We start from the raw sequence: 16884 nt of genomic DNA on the forward strand, positions 1-16884 counted from the left end.
ATCTTATCAGTTTACTTGAAATAATCTAGAATTTCATATAAACATTGACTCGTTCGTGACCTACACTGAAAAAGATAATGATTTTCAAAATATAAAAATGGTCATATAATGTTTTAATTAAATTTTGTCCCATGATGGGTAATTATGTTAAATATCAACCGTCATTACATGTCCAATTTGAAGGAAAAAAAGTTTTTCATCAAAAACGATTTCTCGTCTTAGCGAGTAATTTTCAAACACAACTAAACAAGTGAAGGTCAAGTTAATCTCAGAATTCAACTAAGCTCAATATGCGATTCGATTTTTTCCAATCAGTTAACTTTAAATTATCGAGAAATCCATTCTCCATACTTTAAATTATAGAGAAGTCCAAGGACTCATGACGTGTTTCTCGCTACATTTTATTATGTCATCATGAGCCCTTTTTATATAGAATTTTCGATAAAGTAAACTGATTAGACAAAATTGACTTGCCTTTTGAGCTGCATTGAATTCTGAGATGATTGTGATTTGCAGTTGTTTAGTTTTGTTAAAAAATGACACGCTAAAAATGTTGTATATTCGAAAATTTAGACAATTATTTACAAGTCATCCATACAACAATTTTTTGCAGGAGTTGCCGATCACATTTATTTTTAAATCAGGTAAAAATGTAAGGTCCTTTAGTTTTGGAAAATATAAGTATGCAAAGTGGCTAAGTTAGTCAAGGTCTACTCATCCAGAAATTTTCATTGAAATCTGAGAGGGTGCTGTCAACATATGTCAATTGTGTTATGAGCCTTTAGTCAATTGCAGCAGTTTGGATTTTTCGACTCATTCGTTCCTTGATATAAGAGGAAGAAAAGCTCTGGAGATGTCATAACAGGTTGAGCGACTATTGGCGAAACTTGTAATATACAAAATTTTGTAAATTTTGCGGTACAAGGCTTTTTTGATATAACTACCTGATTTAACCTATTAAGTTCACTAAAATAGTCAGTATAACCGGTTGAAATATAAACATGCACATCATAGAACAACTGAAGTTTTGACAGATTGTTCTCATTAAAAAAATCCATACGAAATGTCTCTCAAACATCTTGAATAGATTAGGCAATATGTTTGCAATAGTTTTGTGTATTACAAAGCACAATATGTTAATTATACAGACATTTTACCAAAAAAAAAACCAATTTGTTATTTACACCATAGGGGTGCATTCGTGTCAGATTTAAACGATGATTTTATATGAAAACAAATCTGCTCCAGCATTTTTGACATGCAGTATTTGACCAAATTCTTTCAGTAGCGACTTTCAGATATCAATAATGAAGAGACTGCAACAAACCGGAAGTGTTTTTGTTATGAACCAAATAAGTTATACTTGAACTGCAATTCGGTTTTCTCCAGGAATGAAACGGGCAACTTCTCAAAATAAGGTTGTTTTTCAAAAGTGCTCAGATTTCATTCAATTTTTTGAAAGTTACACTTTTTTCGAAAGTATGTACCATGACCCCACAGTTATGGATCAAATAGTGTTGAGTCCAACCTAGAATATTGAATAAAACAACACTGAAAACATAAAATTTTACGTAAAGGCGTGAATTGAATCGTTTCAAATTGAAACTTCAATTAGTAAACTACTTTGAGTGTAATGTTTATTTAGGATTGGATACAAATTCCACCAGTTACTGAAATCTATATTATGGATCAATAATATGAAATATTTTGGATACAATTGTGGCATATTACGAATCAGTGCGCAAAGTCAAGAGAATTTCAACTCAATGCACTTGTATTGCATGATTTGGCGAAAGTTAACAATATACGTCGAATCCAATGCTAAAAACTGGCAGAAATCAACAATCTGTGGAAGTGATCCATAACCGTGGTAACAATAATTTCCTGGATAGATCACTGGTTAGAACTAGTAATATTCAGCATTTAGAATCAATTACCAAGAAAAATGTTTTCCAAAGATAAATTCATACTAAATCTAAGCGAACAATTATTTTTGAGGCTATAACATTTGAATTTCACCACCTGTGAAAGCTTATGAATGCTGACGGCACTTCTTACAGAAACCAACCATATAATGATAGCTGTGTGATACCAACTAAACATTTGTCAAAAACACCGTTATTTAGCTTTTGAATGTTGTCCTTAACATTACAAATGGTAGAAGACAAATATTATGACTTGGCAAACATATGTTTTACGTCAAAGTTTATGTTTTGAGCGAGTTATCCGATGTTGAACGCTTAAGGGATCCGTAACTGTGGGTGATCCGTAACTGTGTGGGCATGGTATTAAACTTGTATTTTTTATTCTTCGGTTCCTTTCACTTTGAGGGGGCACAAAATTTCACACTGAAAACAGTCGAAATTTCAGTAAAATCCAATTCGTTCATATAACACAATTTTTATGCACCATACGAGCTATTTGCACTTGGAACAATCTCACGATTCAACAGTTTCATGAAATATTCGTGAAATTCACGTATTATAATCTCACTAACGCTACTCGCAATGGATAAAAATTGTTTAGTATTACGAAACCGATCATTTGCTCATCGAAGTCATTCGTTGTTTTCTACAACAAAATAGTTTCACAAAAAATCTTGCATTTTATCTTAGCTATTCGCATCTATTGTGAAATGCATGAATTCTTTTCGTTAAATGCACTAAAGGATCTTAAAATTCGTAATGTTTTTAACGACGAATTCATACATTGTGTTTCTATGTTCGTACTAACTACAAAATGAACAAACTTTGTTTAAAAATGCTTGATACAGTATAACAATTGTATATTTTGAACTTGGGGATTATATTTTATTATGAAATTGGCCACAGACATATTATGAAATTGCAGAAAATAATAATTGTTGTCGGAGTTTCGGAAAGGTTTCAATTATTAAGTCAAGATTAATCATAAGCGCAGTTTCACTAGGTATACCTGTTTTGTTCCTAATAAAAATACTACTCGTTTGTTGTAGTCTTTTGCCTATTGATTCTACTCTTCAGGTCACTAAAAAACAGTTTCATCGAGTACAGCCCATCCTGTGGTTGAAAATATAGTCGGGATTGTTTTTTTTTCCTATACATTTGGTCACTTTTCTCCATACAAACTTTGAGCTCGTTTAGTCCTTCTTAGAGTTGAGGGATTTCGCTCAAACTTGCTTCTGGGGGTCCAAATGAACCAGTTTTCGGGTTTGTAACTTAAGATTTTCACAGTTTGATGTTTTCATATAAATATGGAGCACCTTAGTGGATTCATCACAATATTGAACCAAATTTGGATCCAATTCAACTAAACTCCCTTCCACTTCGTACAGATTTGAACCGTTTCCAACCCAAACTCACATTGTACACTTTTCTGTCGCGTATGCTTCCAGACACAACAACACGTTTCTTAATCCACAATCATTAATACGGAGGACCGCGATTGGCGACTCTGCAGTAACGAAATCACAACTCGCCACCAACGGCTATTCGAACGTCGATTGCGCGCGGCGCTGCGGCTTTGCCACCATGTGCACAATATATTAATAAAGGCCGACTGCGCCGAACAGAAAACAGGAATCCCGCGCCGTCTGTCCAGATGCTGTTGGCTGCTGGCAAGTCACTCGCTTTAAAAGTTTTTTTGCCTCACTTTGCTTTGTTTTTGTTCGATGTCCGAGAGCACCACGCGAAGTAGTTACACTAAACAGTCCGAAGTAAAAACACACTCGTGGAAAACACGGCGAGAGCACGCGCGCGTGTAAAATCGTTCGCGCCAAAGAGCAACACCCAGCAGTGCACCCAAGCCCAACGAAGCTCCGATGACAACTGAACGGCGAAACTTTGCTGCTGCAGCGTGGCGGCATGGACTACTGCGAGCAGCACGAAGTTTCTGCGCCATGAGAGAGATTCAAAAAGAGCGAGCTTTACTCGCGGGAAGTTGAATAGCAGAAGAAAACAGCTGATTTTCTGCACGCGAAAGAAATCTGCACTTGCGCGAACACGTGGGCGCCTCTCAGCAGGAAATTGCGCGAGAGTGAGCTTTGAATCTCGAAACTTGGAAGAACGCTCAGAAGAGTGCGTAAAATTATCGTGAAACGTGCGACTCAACAGACGCTTTCAACGACGGGATGCAATGTTGGTTATCGTAACAAGAGTCTGGTCTTCCATTGCGGAACAAAAACAAAAACTTATTTTTTATGAAGATATGGACACCGTTTTCAGCCATTTAGATACATTGAGTCTAGCTTACCACAAGACAACGGACAAGATTGCTCGAGTGGCACAGCAAAAAACCATTCCTGACGAAAAGTTTCTATGACCGGAGCGAGGATTGAACCCACAGCCTATGACACAATGCATTGACGACACTAATTGCACAGCCACGAAGCCCGACTATTAACACTTCAATCGTCGCGCTGTTGTATTTTGTACAACACTGCTGAAAAAAAAACTCGCTTTTCGTTCACAACAGCAGCGTGGTGGTTCTGACGGTGGCAAACCGCGCGACGACTGGAAGGTTAAAATAAATGATTTTGATTATCAGTTTTAAAAATCAATACACAGATTGCTCTCTGTTGCATAATCCTTCTGAAGACGAAATGATTTTTTTTTCGCTCAGAACCAATCCATTGCAAATGAGTTCTGGCACCATGAATTGCCAGAATCATTGGCGTAAATACGGGTGGGGGGGGGTGGCTAGGGGGTTCTTAGATCCCCCTAGAAAAGTTCAAGCCCCCCTAGAAAATTTAAACTCTAATGCTAAGTATGCATCTTACTTAAGGAATTTTTTTGATCAAAAGGGTCAAGCCCCCTCTAGATTTAAGTTCAAGGTACGCTAATGGCCAGAATCATCAGGCTGCTTGTCTACTGGGCGAAATTTGCGATATCAATGTTGGTAAATCAAGACTTTCGATTTGAAAACCTTTACGATGTTATTTTTGGTACATGATTAGAATTTTGACAAATAATTTTCGGCATACACATAATATTTTCCCCTGAGATATCGTATTGAGTAACTACTACTTACCATCACACATTAGGAGTGACCTCAAATTTCATACCTGCAAATAAAATGAATTTACATACCTGCAAATAAAATGAAAAACAGAATTAATACACTGATGCACGTCTTGTTCAAAATTAATACAGTAAACTCTTCCTTACTCAATGTTGAAGGAACCATCGAGTTAGGAAGGTATCGAACACAAAACCAGTACAACTGCGATTTAAGGGACCATCAAGTTAACCATGGAAACCAACTTTTACTATGGTTCTCTAACTCGATACGGAATATCGAGTAAGGGAGAGTTAACTGTACATTAAGTAGGGTAAAAGATCAAATGAAAACAGAGATTTCTATTAAAAAATGGGATAAATGTCACAGTAACTAGAATGCCTTTCATATAGGAAACATTCACACCAAGAATTCTAGAAATCGTTTTAAATTTGGGGAATTTTATGGAAATTTGTTGATTTTTGAAGCAAAAATACCGTTCTGATTCAAATTCCGGACACTCAACTTTGTATGGGAAAGGTTTCAATTGAAATGTTTCAAAAATTTGCCGTTCAAATGTTCACAATTTAGAGACTTGTTTTCTCAAGCTTTTAACATAGCAAACCATGAAAATTTACAATGCTCAAGTAGTTTTGACGTTTTTCTAACGGCTGCTTGTGTTTATTTAACGATTTAACATTTAAACTTTGCTTTTCACGAGCTGTCCGGAATTCGAATCAAAGCGTCCGGAATAAGAAGCAAAAGTGATGTGGTGTCCGGAAAAAAAAAAATCACGAAGAGGGCACACATTTCTATTTATTTAAATTTATTGGTGATGTGGAATTCAAATCTTCTCCTACCACTCGAGAGGGAAGTGTCCTGATAGCATAATAACGCAGAGATATCTTATAGATTGCTTTAATTAATATGCTTTTAGATGGCTCATACTTCGAATTGGGCTTAAGTGTCCGTAATATGAATCAAAAACGGTATTCATGTTTGATTAAACTTCCGCATGGAACAAAATCAAAATCTAATCTTATTAGATTTGTTATCGCAAAAAAAAAAATCATCATAACTTCTCCAATTTTCAAAGCCAATGTCAAAATTAAAAACAATGTTCAAGAAAATCTATCATTGCATTGCACTTTAAATTAACACGAAATAGTTATTTATGCAACAAGATGCAAAATGGATGATTTTTTCAGCATGAGTTGTATATTTATCCAACGAGGCTCGCCGAGTTGGATAAATACAACGAGTGCTGAAAAAATCTAGTTTTGCAACGAGTTGCATAAAACATTTTTTGCTTTTACGTAAAATACCGTTCAATTGAATTATTTTTAACAGCACAACCATATTTCAAGAGTATCCATATGGCCTTCCTTGCGTCACATAGACTCAGTAGTTTTCAATCAGGTAGGCTGTGACACAGCAGCATGATCCTAATTATGACAGACACAAATTTTCACGCTTCAATCGAAATTTTATTGATTTTTTTTAAACGCCGCACGCAATTTTAGACTTTTTAAGTTATTCCTCATGTACCACACTGCCTGCATGAGTTGTGTTTGATCCTTCGACCTTGACGCTTGCTCCTGCGGGGGCCGGCGATGAGGGCAGGATCAAACATGTCGCGCATCGGTCGAGTAAAGTGAAAAAGTGCCGCGTTCGATAAGTTCTTTTTGATCTTTCGACGTTGACACTTGCTCCTGGGCAGTGCGTCAAGAAAGCCCGAGCAGTCGTCAGTTGTTTTCCCTCTCGGGTCGTGCGCCTATTTTCTCTGTGTATTTTTATATAGCCGAGCAAACGAGTGAAGCTGAAAGTGGATTGTTGCTGCTCAAGGATGACGGATCAATTGGTGAGCTCGTTTCATGCTACTATTTCTAATCTATAAAATATGTATGATTGCACCTTTAATCGTTACAACGGTGAGACTTTAATATGATTTTTCAACAAACTATGAAAGGTTCGTCACTGTGAGTGTCGACATAAACTCTGATTCATAAATTATTTACGTCCAATTTTTTTTTCTCAAAACACCTTTTTCCTTTTACTTTTATTTTTGTAATTAAAAAAAATTGAATGGTTCGACACTACGAGTGTAGACTTGCGAAAGGTTCACTTTATTTAACAAACTTTGAATGGTTGGTCACCTCAAGTGTCGGCATAATTTTTCTCTACATAGATATTGTTCATACCAAATGAAAATATTATATTTACATATAAGCATATTTATAGCTCACAAATAATTATGTATTATGGTCTAATAGCTTATCAAAGTGAATCCTGTGACCCAACGATCCTCCCCATTAACAAACATCCTTCCCAGTAACCTTTGTGGAGATGCAGAGGCAAACACGGTCTCCTAATAGCAAAAGTTACACACTAACATTCCTTCCCCAATCCCACCTGAATGCAAGGACGTGGCCGGCGCCGTTATTGACCATGTATAAATAGAGGCACTGAATTATGCACACTGAAGAAGATTATGGCCAATCCCAGCCGATCTACTAGTTGATTCTTTGTGCATTTTCACTGACCTCGGTCAATCACGGAATAGCAACCATTGATATGTGTAGTCAGTCTAAGCTAAGCTAAGCTATTCCTCATGTACCACACTGCCTGCACGAACCATAAAGAAGCTTGAAGTTAGGTTCCGAATATTTTGGGATTTACCCTACAGCAACCTTCACAAACACTGGGTGACCTGCTTCTTAATCAGAATGGATCTCTGATCTTCCTTTATTCGGATACCAAACGCTCAATGGTTGCAGAAGCAGGAATGCATGCTTTTGACCATGGTCAAAAACTTGAGATACAAGCGTATGAAGAAACGATAAACCTTCGAGCTGTTTAGTGGAATATGATGAGTATGGAGAGACGCAGTGTTGGTGACTCTCAAAACAAAACTGAAAAGTGCTACTTTTCTGCACCGAAATGAGTGCTGAAAAGTAGCACTTTTCAGCATTGTTTTTGTTGTAAGGAAAAGTAGGCCGTTATGATGTCCATTATCTTGATATAAAGTAGGCTTATATGCAACGTAATAGCAAAAAAACTGGTTTTCAATTTGGGATGGTACACAAATTATGTCACGCTAAATTTCATCATTTTCAACCACATCCCCCCCCTTGTTCACATTTTTTGTATGATTCCTCCGAAAATTTTGTTAGGCTTGTCATGCTTGGCTCTACCCCCTCCCCGCTTGGAGCGTGGTGAAATTTGTGCATGATCTCTTTTTGGTGGTTGCCAATGACTAAATTGACTAAAAAAAACGACTAAAAATAACAGCTATGGACAATAAATTAGATCTCGGGAGCTAATTATTAATATTTAATAAACGGCCTTGTTCCTGAAAGCAGTATGAATAAGATTGTTAAAATAATCATAAATGTTACGTATATCCAATCTACGAAGTACATATACCGAATATATTGAATACATAATTTTTCAATGAAGAGAATGAGGCCTTTCTAAATTGTCACTTTAAGGATGTTATAAAAAATCTCACTCTTAGGTGATTGAATACTGTTTCAAATTCTCACAATCATGTCCATTACATGAACTTTTATTGGAACGGGTGGTAGGTTATTTGGCATAAAGTCATTTGACATTACGGTCGTTTGGTATAATGAGTCTGAAACCAAGGATTACTTAAGGTGACAATCGTTTTTTCCGTTTCTTCTGTATCCTGGAATTAATTGGTACAAAACAAAATGATGCTGTATTCAACAATCCCATGTTCTAAAATAAACTAGTTAATTACTGGTAGTGGAGAAAGTATAGCGAAGTGTATATTATTATTAACCCAGAGATTGCCCTTCTTTCAAATATTAATTATAGTTTTCAGTTGTGCTATCGGAATAAAGTTTGGGTTTGAAGCTTTTGATACATTTACCCTTCTTTCAAACAATGGTTGTTCTTTTGAAATATGATGTAACAACAATTATATTTATTACAACTATTAATTTAAAGTGGGCTTCGTGGCCGTGCCATTAGCGGCGTCAGTCGTTTAGGCGAATTGTGCTACGAGCGTGGGTTCGATTCCCGCTCCAGTCGGTGGAAACTTTTCGTCGAAACGAACAATTCATCACTGGGCTATTGGGTGTTCCGTGTTGTCCGTTGTCTAATGTTCGTAATTGTTCAGTCTGTGCAGCCTTTGACTGAAGACGGTTTAAATTGTCTTTATTTTTTAATGTAAATAAATTTGACCTTCTTAATCATAGGCTTTCTTCGCAATTTCTACTATTATTCCGTTTTCTCTTATTATAATTGTTTTTGGTGTCCAATCATCTATTGTTTTATTCATTAATTTTGCCTTCTTTCAAAAATAGACTGTTCTTTAGAGTTATATTGTTTTGTAAGGATATTTTGTAACGCATTTTCAAATACATATTGCTGCTTGATTGATGCAGCCTTGCTGTTAGAATAAACATTGTTTTGAATCTTGCTAATATTTCAACACAATTTTTTTTTTTTTTCAAACACTGGGTTTTGTTCCGAGATATACTCGAAAAAAGTTTATTAAAATCACAAATTTGCCCTTCTTTCAAAAATAGGCGGTTCTTCTGAAAAGACAATTTATTGAAAAAGACAATTTACACCGTCTTCAGCCATGGGCTGCACAGACTGAACATAACTAACATTAGGCAACGGACACACGGAACGACCAGTGGACCAGTGAAGAATTTTTTCGTTTGACGAAAAGTTTTCTCCGACTGGGGCGGGAATTGAACCCACACTCCGTAGCACAATACGCCTAAACGACTGACGCCGCTAACCGCACGGCTACGAAGCCCACATTAATGAAAACTCCTATGATAAAATTTTTTATTGGATTGTTCAAAAATTTTTACCAGGAATATTTTTTTTTAAAAATGTATTTTTGGTTCAAAATATGCTGCGTGAAGATTTTTTGGCGTTTTAATGTAAACATTTTGAATAAGAAATATGCTTTCATATGAAGGTTGTTATGCCCAGTGCTGGGAATGGTAATAGTAGTAGGCTTGAATTTCGCGAAAATCACGTGGCTTTCCCAGTACAGTAGTTCAAAAACGTGAATCTCATCAAGTAGCCTATATTGGGTGCATGAGTTTTCTAAATCGTTAGTGTCATTGAAGGCTCTAAATGCAGGAAATGCAGCGGGAAATAGAACATTTTTCTACAGTAATTTTGGGTTGCCCTTAGCAACGGGTGTTTTGCAATTTCCAAGGCTCTTTGCCTACAGCAGCGATAGGCGTGAGTTTCACTGGCTTCGCTGACTGCGATTGACTTTGTTTGGCTACTGTAGAATGAATTTTAGATTTTTTCCCAACCCTGGTTATGCCACAATAAGTTTTTGAATCGAAGTTTTCAATAATTTGAATATAAATTTTCTCTTCTGTTTTCCCATCTTTCCATGAAAATATGATGTTACATCAATTCTTGGCAATCACTGTTCATAATGTAATTGAAAACTCTACTCGGGATTTCATTTTTTGAACTGACTGTTTCTAAGACTTTTTTCAGTTTGCTTAATTTAAAACAATACGATGTAAACACAACCTATTGCTTTTGGCACTTTTTGTCACTGTCTTGTGCTCTAGTCTAGAACTAGTTGTTGCTATGGCCTTAGTGGTGCCAATCTCGATAAAAAGCTTCGAAAAATGGCGATATTCAAGGAAAAACAAATTAGTTTGCCATTTTTCAGAAGGAGAAATCACTAATTATACATGATTTATTGTGTTTGAATCTGCTCATTTTAAATCACTCAATATGCCAAAGGACTTTATGCCAAACGGGTTACAATCATTGAAAAGCTGTAGAAAACTTAAGTCGAAGGCGATACTATTGATTTGGATTTTCGTCAGATGGGGCGGGTGACCTTAAAAGTTCATTCACGACTTTAACGCAAAAACGTTCGTTTTACACAACATATGCACCATTTTTACATTAAACTCCGAAAGACGTATATTCTCCATTTCCATTCATTGTTGGCAAAAAGTTCGAAAATTCGATTGGTAACGATCTCTAGAGATCTCCAGAAATTTTTTGACAGGATATAACAAGTTCATACAGTTTCTTCAAGGATATTAAGATAGAATTCACCAACATTTCTTCTGAAAAGAAATAATGATTTTCTACAGGCATCTCAAAAAATAGTATTCCAAAGCATTCCTCTAAGAAACCCGTCTCAAAAAAAAAATATTGCGATGTAGAGATGTCTTTCAGATTTGACTTTAATTTTACTCTGATAGATACATACTATCAAATTTGAACCTTTGAAAACACTAGGTAAAAGTAGAAGAATTTATACTAAAATATATTGCGACGATTCCACCTTAAACTAATACAATACTAATACTAATTTCTCATTTTTTTCCTGAATTCCTTTTACCTTTTCTTTACATTCGCTTTGGCATAATTTAAAACATTCCTTAGAGATACTCATACAATAATTATAAGTGTAAAGTAAAGTCCGAAGAAAGCATTGGATGAAGCTTTGAAGATACGGTATACTACACATGTGAAAATGGCAACTTTGGGTAAGAAACCTCTCAGTTAATAACTGTGGAAGTACTCTTTGAACACTAAGTTGCAGGCTCTGTCCCAGTGAGGACGTAATGCCAAGAAGAAGAATTTGTTGAGTTTAACCAGCGCATCCAATTTGCTTCATTGCATATTCAGGTTCAATTAAATTATTTTTTCATCGAGTCGTCTAAAAAAACTGAAAATTCCACCAAGACAATCACCTACAACAACTACTAAGCCAATTTATACTCTATCATTTCCTGCAACCTTGCCCGAACGCTCGATCGCTCTCGCTGTCAATCCAAGCCAAATCCAACAATCTAGCGAACCGGTTTCATTCTAGTCCAATTGTTCTCAATCGACATGCAAAAAAAAGAATCGAAGGCGTCGTCCTTCAAGAACGACAAAGCAAATGCAATGAAATACAATTTTGAATCGAATTCGAAACAGAGCATCGTCGCCGTCATCGATGCCGTCAGCATAGTGACTTGTATGCGACCAAGTGACGAACCCCCAACTCTTCAAACCCAACTGAAGCTCAGCACTGTTTAGATAACGCACACGTTCCACAGATTGTTTCCACGATCTTGGAGGACAACTGGCTATGCGCTGCGAGCATACCTCCTCCTACATCGACAAAGAATCACGATGTATTTATGCGCGTTTGCGGTCCACCGGATGACCTTCAAACGTCCACAAGTTCTGCAAATCTCTGCCTTACAATACCAACAACGATCATGCCAACGATTGAACAGCAGTGCGCGTACTTCTCACTTTCGGTTTCTGAGATGTTCAGCATAAGTACCATACCATAGCACCAGAATAGACGGCGCAAAGCACGCACGTGCTGCATGAGCGGAGCGTTTTCGATGGGAGATAAAACGGAGCCATCGAAACGGAAAGTGAATGGCACTGTTGCTGTTTGTTGGTTGGTTGGAGGCGGACTTTTGGTTCTTCTAGTCGTCGGAGGCAACATAGCAACAAAGTACGAGGTGCTAACACGCTATTGAGGAGATTTGAATATCTAGTATAGGCATGTTCCGTTTTTATCATATTCCGATATTAACTTGCTCCAAGTTAGTCATGTTCCGATTTCTTCAACATACTGTGCTGTATCAATACCAAGTGATACACATATTCAAATGCTTGTGAACCATTGGATAATTGTTTTTTTTATTACGTATTACTTTGATATGATTACTATTAGGTTATAACTTGAAGCCCGATGGTGGAATTTTCTACATTCTTATCATGAAACTTTCATAGAGTAGCTTATCATTCTTAGTTGATATATTTAACAAACGTTTTCAGTTGGCATATTTTTCTGACAAATGGAAAGGTTGTACCAATTTTAAAACCAGACAAAACTCTTGCGGAAGCTTCCTGCTATCGTCCAATCTGCTTGCTTTCCAATTTTGTACAGAATGATGGTTTACATAAATGAAAATTCATTTTTTGCCTATGAACAGTTCGGATTCTGACATGGTCCTTCGGCTACTGATTAACTTTGAAGTGTAACGAATGAATCGTTACATAAAGATTTGATTTAAAAAAAAAATACTTTCATTTACCAACATACATTGTCAGAATAATCCAAAGTTATCTGTCAAATCGTACACTTCAGGTTAATTTTCAGAACTCCAGGTCTGAAAGACTTTCTATAAGAGCTGGTGTTCCACAGGGCAGCATTGTACAATATTTTCACATCTGAGTTACCAGAGTTACCTCATTAATGTCAAAAATCTTTGTTTGCGGATGCCACAGGCCTCTCCGCCAAAACACGAAGCCTGCGTATAGATGGGAAGCGTTTCCATAAATTGTTAAGATAAAGTTTAGTATCTAGGGCTCATGCTAGATTAAAAATTTCAAAAATCACATTGTTTTTGTTAAGCTGATCTAGTTGGCAAAAACGGAACATACCTGTATACCAAGCTGATATTGGCTGCGGCTTTCCTACACAAAACTGATGCTGATAGGGAGCCTTGGTGGCATTAGTGCGGCACATTCAAGCGCATAAACAGTCAATGGAAAAGAAACAAACATACGGTGGCTGGTGGTGGGTAACACTCTGTTCGACGTACGATGCCTCGCTGATTAATGTATGTTGTATGGGCAAATATGCCGCCAAAGTTCCGCAATAATTTGCATTAGCTTGCTCTTTAGGAGATGTATGTTTTAATTTAATCCAACCAACTGATGAAATTGTATGATCGTTGGCGGTGGGTTTCTTTCGTGCATTCGTGCTCAAAAGTTGCTTCGAAACATAGGTGCTACCTACTAATATCAAATCGGTGGGTTAGCATTTACCTAACACTTGCTTGTTAGTTTAGTGAAAATGAATGATTTTTACATGATAGACGGGATTGTAATAAATCATTTGAAGTCATGCTGCAGGATGAATGGATGCAGAATGACACGGAAATTATGTGACCATTTTTTATTTCCTCTTCACTAGGACTACTTTACATTTTGGGTTGCAACGTATTAATATGAAAGAAATCCATCCTCTTCCTTTGAACACAGTTGGGTAACGGGTCATACTCACGGATTAGTTTATTTCCGACTAGAAGGGGCCTTCCTTAGTCGAGTGGTTAGAGTCCGTGGCTACAAAGCAAAGCCATGCTGAAGGTGTCTAGGTTCGATTCCCGGTCGATCCAGGACCTTTTCGTAATGGAAATTTCCTTGACTTCCCTGGTCATAGAGTATAGTCGTACTTGCCAAATGATAAAATTTATTACGTAACATTAAAATTTGCAACTTACGACTCCCTAACCCCCTCCGTAACGCTTTTTGAATGGAAAATTTAATTTTTTTTTGTAAAAGCCGTAACGCTTGAGTTTTGGGGCAACTCAAAATTTAAAAATGTTTGAAAATCCAATCTCCCATATCGTTCTTACCATCCCTACCATAAAAATAGTGTTATGTGAAATTTTCAGCTTTCTAGGTGGTGATTTAAAGGTGGCCCAAAGACGATATAGGTTTATATGGAAATTACTATGGAGAGTTTATGAAAAATGTTCCAAACACGTTAGAACTGTAATGTGAGTACAAACTTATCATCCCTTAGCGAAAACTCATTCTTCAAACGTTAATGAAGGATGTTGCTGAAGTAACAAATCCAGTTTGAGCTAATTTTGTTTGGGATTTTTTAAGATGTTTACAGGGCTATAATCCCAAATGAAGCTAAATAATAGCAAACAAACTCATTAATACAGTCACCCCACAGTTATGGATCAACTAAGGGTCATTTTTCAGAACAAAATATGATTACAAAACATGGTGACGCTGTTCAAAACAAAATTACCTCCCAGGGAATGCAGAATATAGTTGTTTTTGAGAATATAACTTGAAATTCCCGATTATTTACGAAAAAGTGTTGATTTCGATAGAAATTTCAAACGATGTCCACCCCACAGATGTGGATCAGTGGGAGAAGAGGATCCCTATTATGGATCAAATCGACTCATATTATGGATCAAAACACTATAACAGCAATTTATCTGCGAGGTAAATGAATGATGTGCTAGTGAAAGCATACGTTTAGGCGTTTGTTTCGGAATCGTCTTATATTTGATTCATAACTGTGGTATGGGTTTCAATGCCCCACAGTTATGAATCAACGTTTCTGGGAAAACGGTTGACATTTTATTTCCTACGGACGGAAAAAATATGTTTAAGCTTATTATAATTGTTTACGATGCTGTACAGATTTATGGTTCACGTAGGTAAAATATGTTTTGCATAATTGCAGCTCTATTTGAAGAGATATTCTCCATTTAAACCAACTTTGATCCATATCTGTGTGCTATCCATAACTGTGGGGTGACTGTATCTCTTCTCCTATCCGTCGGATTAAATTGCGCTCTTCACCAATTTTTTTCATTTAGGTCAGAAGAATGAGTTTTCACTTTAGGATGCTTAGTCTATTCTTAAATTTCAGTCCTAACGTGCTTGGAAAATTTTTCAAAATTTCTCCATAGTAATTTCCATATAAACCTACATCGTCCATGGGCTACCTTTAAATCACCAACCCCTATCATTTTTACCTTCGGCTGCACCAAATTGCTTCATTTTTTCATAACATACTCGCATTAATGTATCATTCCGAGGAGTGAATATCCGAATACGACAAAAATTCTGTAGCCTGAGATATTCACGTGAGTTATGGCTACGCGTCGGTCCCCCAAAGAATTTTGGAATATCTTCGGTTCCATATGACCTATTATCAATATCGACATATATTCTAAAACTAGAAGAATTTTTTGAGCGCTAGTGAAAAAATGGTGCAAAAATATCGAGAAACAAAAAAGTTATCGCGATTTGAATATTTTTAGCGGTAAAAAATTAAGCTGCCGGTAGAGGGGTTAAGAGTGAAAGATAGAAGCAGGCTTGATAATACTCCTCAACACCATCAGAGTTCAATGACATACTCTAGAGCAGCGTGCCGCCTTTGCATCTTTGGGAGCGAAAAAATGCTAAGCAAAGAGGCAATGAAAAATTAGGGTGCAGCAGGAAGATGCAGCACAACACACAACAGAGTAAAATTCCATATAAAAAGGATGCTCTCATAACTCCCCAAGGACTGTCTTCTTCGGGCGGGACGGGCGGTACACTCAAGAGTTCTTTTAAAGCGTGAGTAAATGTAAGCATCGCAACAAGAGAGAGAGAGGAGTAACCGAAAAATCCTCGCAATTTAGAGTTCAGTTTTACTCCTCAGAAAAACGGCAAAATCGACTCATCTTTGCATCGAATAGGAGTTTCTATCAAGTGAAAGATATGACTCCAATGTACGAGGAAAAAACGGGCCTGGGATTGAACCCATGACCCCGTCCACTGATGAAATTGTTAGGAAAACGTCCGGAGATATTCCGCACAAAATACTTAGGATGGTTTTGGACAAAATTGCAGCAATTTCTGATGAAGCTGCGAGAAGTATTTGAGATGAAATTATTAGTATTATTAGGAGTAAGTGGCATAAAATAATTTTGAGTAAAAAGGCTTTGAAGTTTTTTGGCAATATTTTACTACATATAAATTGCATGAGAGCCAAAACAGGCCAATCTTGTACAAATTATGATATATTTTTAAACTGTAAAACAAATTACACTGCGGAACACGATTTTGTCTCAAGCACCAAAATACCGCTATTTACTTAATTAAGGGTTGTTAAATCCATTGCCATTTACAGAAATATCATAGCACGTCTGATTTTTGAGATATTGGCTGTTGAAAATACTACATTTGACCATTTCTGCCAACTTGCATGCAAGTTTCCCGGCTTGTATGGCAATTTATTTGCTTAATTTGCCTCAGAACTCAAACTTCATGTGTATAACAATACTTAACATTAATGTTCATAACACTTATGATGCTCAAAACTTATTTTTTGTATGTTTAGAA

At 36.6% G+C, this 16884-nt stretch overlaps 1 protein-coding gene across 2 annotated transcripts in view; it reads right to left on the reverse strand.

Annotated features, from left to right (window-relative positions):
- The window catches only part of LOC5569682 (cGMP-dependent protein kinase, isozyme 2 forms cD4/T1/T3A/T3B), a 360786-nt gene that overhangs the window by 232446 nt on the left and 111456 nt on the right, over window positions 1-16884 (reverse strand). Inside the window, exon 1 of one of the 2 annotated variants that reach the window (XM_021845097.1) lies at window positions 3342-3803. The exons of the other annotated variant lie outside the window; for it this stretch is intronic. The gene's annotated coding sequence lies outside the window, so the exon portion shown is untranslated. Of the gene's footprint in view, window positions 1-3341; window positions 3804-16884 lie in introns of those variants that run through there. 2 annotated transcript variants of the gene reach the window in all.

This window comes from Aedes aegypti, chromosome 2 (genome assembly GCF_002204515.2).
Source record: "Aedes aegypti strain LVP_AGWG chromosome 2, AaegL5.0 Primary Assembly, whole genome shotgun sequence".
NCBI lineage: Eukaryota > Metazoa > Arthropoda > Insecta > Diptera > Culicidae > Aedes > Aedes aegypti.